Source organism: Choloepus didactylus, chromosome 5, assembly GCF_015220235.1.
Source record: "Choloepus didactylus isolate mChoDid1 chromosome 5, mChoDid1.pri, whole genome shotgun sequence".
Taxonomy (NCBI): Eukaryota; Metazoa; Chordata; class Mammalia; order Pilosa; family Megalonychidae; genus Choloepus; species Choloepus didactylus.
In genome coordinates this window covers 126,078,500-126,083,885 of record NC_051311.1, presented here as the reverse complement: position 1 = coordinate 126,083,885, position 5,386 = coordinate 126,078,500, and positions in this window count along the sequence as shown.

Here is a 5,386-nt window from a genome sequence, read left to right as displayed (position 1 = left end):
CAGATGAGAAGAGGAAAATAATGTACTTGTAATTCTCAAACGTGGTCTTCCTGAAACTAAATCAACTCTAGTTGATAGGTTTTATTTCATTGGTTATTTTTTAGATAGGGAAAACCAACATTCTTCACTGAACTGTGCATAACTGTTCCATGTGACTTACCAGAGGGTTAACACCATGCATTAGAGGAGAGTAAGGTATTTATTCCCTTGTTAATGTGTCTGGCTAAATAGATTAACAGAAAAGCATATTGCACGTTGTTCAAAAGGGAACCAGCAGATTTTGTCAGCACTTCTTTGAATGTGGTAATCATAGATGGGAAAACTTTTGCTATAAAGCTAAAGCACTTCCTAAATCATACATTTCGGTCAAGTAGCTTGAATCAGAGTAGAGATAAGGAGAAATTTAAAAGTAAAATACAGCCGAAGATGTCTGAATACTCAGAATCTTTCTTCAGATCCTGAAAGTAATGAACACCAGTAATGAAACATAGCTCTGTTAGGTCCTTTTGCCATGCTAAAAAATTTTCAATAATTTGATTTTAATTTATATAACTTGTACCTATGAAACCATGGATATTTCTACTGTTTCATTTCTGTGATACAGAACGCTTCTTAAAAATGTCATGTATTATAAAATCAAGCTTTAAATGACAATGATGAAATAAAGTTAAATGTGTATGTTTTTAAAAAAAAGTTATACACTATGATCAGGTGGGATTTATCTCTAGTAGGCAAGGGTGGTGCAACATAACAAAATCAATTAGTGACTACACATTAACAGAAGGAAAGAATAAAAAAACACATGTTCATCTCAACTGGTGCAGAAAAGGCATTTGACAAAATACAGCACCCTTTCTTGATAAAAACACTTAGAACACTAGGAATAGAAGGAAACTTCCTCAATATGATAAAGGGCATATAAGAAAAGCCCACAACTAACATCCTACTTAAAGGTGAAAGACTGAAAGCTTTCCTTCTGAGATCAGGTACAAGACAAGGATGCCCACTGTCACCACTGTTATTCAACATTATACTGGAAGTTTTAGCCAGAGCAATTAGGAAAGAAAAAGCAAAGGCATCCAAATTGGAAAGGAAGAAGTAAAACTTTCCCTATTTGTAGATTATATGATCCCATATAAAGAAAACCCTGAAAATTCCAAAACAAATCTCTTAGACCTAATAAATGAATTCAGTAATGTGGTGGGGTACAAGATCAACATCCAAAAACCAGTAGTGTTTCCACACACAAGCAATTAACAACTGGAAGAAGAAATCAAGAAAATAATTCCATTCACAATAACAACTATAAGAATCAAATATCTAGGAATAAATCTAACAAAGAATGTAAACGACTTGTACCCAGGAAACTACAAAATATTGCTAAAACAAGTCAAAGAAGACCTAAACAAATGGAGGGACTTTTCATGTCCATGGATTGGAAAAACACGCATCTTTAAATGTTAATACTACCAAAAGCAATTTATAGATTTACTACAAGCCCAATCAAAATTCCAACAACCTTCTTTGCAGAAATGGAAAAGCCAATCATCAAATTTATATGGAAGGAAAAGGAGCCCTGAATAGCTAAAGCCACCTTGAAAAAGAAGAATGAAATTGGAGGAGTCACATTTTCCAATCCTAAAACTTATTACAAAGCCACAGCAATCAAAAGAGCATTGTACTGGCACAAGGATACACAGAACAATGGAACTGAATTGAGAGTTCAGAAATCAACCCTTGCATTTATTTCCAACTAATTCTTGATAAGGTGGCAAAGATCACTCAATTGGGAAAGAATAGTCTCTTCAACAAACGGTGCTGAGAAAACTAGGTGTCCATTTAGGAAAAAAAAAAAGAGAGAGCCCCCTACCTCACACCATATACAAAAATCAACTCAAAATGATCAACGACCTTAATGTAAGAGCCTTCAGGACTTTGTGTTAGGCAATGATTTCTTAAATTTTACACCCAAATCACAAAAGAAAAAAAAATAGGTAAATGGGACCCCATCAAAATTAAAAGCTTTTGTTCCTCAAAGGACTTTATCATAAAAATCCTCAAAGGACTTTATCATAAACCTACACAATGGGAGAAAATATTTGGAAACCATGTATCAGTTATATGTAAAGAAATCCTTCAACTTAACAACATAAAGACAAACAACTCAATTTAAAAATGAGCAAAAGACTTGAACAGACAGCTCTCCAAAGATACAAATGGCCAGAAAGCACATGAAAGGATGTTCAAAATCATTAGCCAACAGGGAAATGCAAATCAAAACCACAATGAAATAACATTTCACACTTTTTAGAATGGCTGCCATTTAAAAACAAAAAAAAAACAGAAAAATAATGTTTGAGAAGATGCAGAGAAATAGGAACACTAATTCATTGTTGGTGGCAATGTAAATGTGCAGCTGCTGTGGAAGACAGTTTGTCAGTTCCTCAGAAAGCTGGGTATAGAACTACCATATGGCCCAGCAATCCCACTCTGAGGTATATACCCAAAATAACTGACAGCAGGGACTCAAACAGATATTTCACACTCATGTTCATAGTGGCATTATTCACAATTGCCCAAAGATGGAAACAACCCAGGTGTTCATCAACCAATAAATAGATAGATAAAATGTGATATATACAATGGAATATTACTCAGCCATAAAAAAAAATGAAGTTCTGATACATGCAACAACATGGACAAACCTTGAAGACATCAGGTTGAGTGAAATAAGACAGACACAAAATGACAAATATTGTATGATCTCAATGATTTGAAATAATTAGCACAAGCAAACTCATGGAGCCAAGAATCTAGAATATAGGTTACCAGGGGATGGGATGGGGATAGGGAATGGAAAGTTAAGTCTTAAAGTATATTGGATTCCTGTTTGGAATGATGGAAATGTTTTAGTAATGGATGGTGGTGATAGTAACACAACATTGTGAATGCAATTAACAACACTGAAATATATATCTGAATACAATTAAAAGGCAAAATGTTAGATTGCATATATGGTAACAAATAGTTTTTAAATAAAGAATATATGGAACCACAGTACACAAATAGTGGGCCCTAAGTTAGTTAAATCATGGACTTCAATTAGTAGTACAGTTGTAAAAATGTACTACCATCAATTGTAACAAATGATCCACACCAATGAAGGGGGTTGTCAGTATAGTGTGTAAGAATCCTGTATTTTATGTGTAATTGTTCTGTAAACCCACTAGTTCTTTAAAAAAATTAAATTAACAAATGCATGACAACAGAATATTTTTTAAAATTATTTGTATATATATTATTCTCTAATCTCATATCTACATTCTCTCTGGTGCTTTTAAGGCAGCCAACCACACCACACCATTTAAGAGAACTCTCCACTTTTGTATTCCCGAATCCACTGCTTAGTCCCTCCCTCCCTCCCCCATTCCCCGGTTTTGTGACCATCTATATTTGCTCTTCGCCCATTTGAGAATTAGTTTGCCTCCTCTTCAGACTTGCACACATCATTTAAATTTCACCCACAATTTCTGAGACAGGACCTAAACTGGACCCTGATGAAACTGATTGGCCATTTGTGGTCCCCAGTCTTCCACAGTGGAAGGGACAGTTGTCCTGCCTATTTCCAGGTCAAGGCATAGGAATATTTTCATGGAAAAAAGTACAAGGGTTACTCCTACAGGGTACCAGGGAAGAGCCTGATTGAAGAACTTGAGTCTCCAATCCAAAAGCTACATTCACAATTCTGTTTAATGTAATCTGGTCCACATAAGCAAGTACCAAGGAATAAATCCCATTTATATCTATATTGTAAAAATACCACAAATACCCAGCGTTTAGTTGTAGTACCCTGAAAGTTCAGGGACTTGAGATGCTCAATGGAAATCAAAGGGCTAATTTTTTTTTTCCAACAGCAAATGTAACCATTCTTGATAAAGCAAAAATCTGGAGGTTGTGGACAGTGAACATGATAGCCTTATAAAACCATTTATGGTTTTAAATGCATGGTATAAAATAACATTGTTTAATAGCACAATTTAACAATAGCTATCTGGAGATGACTTTTTTTTTCCCAAAAAAAATATTTTTGAATAAATATTTGCCTTTAGAGGATTTTAAAAAAATGCTCTAAGATACAATTTCTCTTTTATTTACTAAATAGTTTCTAGTATATATATTCTGAGATGGCAACACTCTTCAATATCCCTTTTTTTTTAAGTGAAGGCTCAAAAGTATTGATAGAATGGCACCATTTTTGTTAATATTAAAAATATAAATAGGTAGAGATATAAAGAAATGATACGAAGATAATAAATGATAGGTAGATGATAGACAGACAGACAGATAGGGTGATGCTTAAATATGGAGAAAACATTTCTTGAAGGAGACTCCAGAAGTTGATAATTATTGCTTCTAGGAAGAGGACCTATGAACCGGAAGACGGGTGGAAGGGAGACCTACTTTCCACTATAGATCTTTTTGTGTTATTTTTTACCGGGAACAAGTTATATTACCTGTTTTCAGCAATAGACCAGCAAACAAAAACACAGACAGACTGATGGACACACACACATACACACATACTCAGAGGGTAGGTAAATGTAACCCGAAGTTCAACAAATGATTTATGTAACCAATCTTGAAAACTACAGATCAATTGACTTTGAAAGAATCAGCCTCATGTGGAATATCTCAACTTGTTAAGAGTCTTTATTTACTTGGATAAACTTATATTCCGTTCCAGAATAGAATAAAATGGAGACAATCTGCAAATTTGCAGCTTGGAAATCTGATGAAACATTTAGAAGGTTTATAAAGAGAGACAACTTATTTCATGGGTTTCATTTTATAAAATTTTCTGTTGAAGAAGCTACTCTAAAAGAGCCAAAAGATAGTCTTAATTCTAATTTTAATTTTACTGAAATATTTTCTCAAATACTATCTGAAGTTGAACCAAACTTTTTTCTGAGGTAAGTATCCAACATCTACAGAGAGTATTTTCTTTTTATATTATTATATTATATTACCTTTATGTAATAATATATAATATTAATGTATATTAAGGTCTACAGAGAAATGCCAATTGAAGCTGTTGACAATTCCAAATATATTAACTATAAACACAACTTTGAAGATGATTACAGGTAATTTATGAAAAAATAAAAATAATATCACATTGAAAAAAAAAACAAAGACAGATAACACCAAAAAAATCTTCACAAAAATACCAGTGATATGGTATTATAGATACAGTTTAAAAACTGATTATCATAGATATATACCAAGAATAATTGTTTTAAGTTGTTGCCATAACGTACATGAATATAACAAAGAATTTTACTTTTGAAACACATTTTTGAATAGAACTGCTTTGGCAGGAAAATAT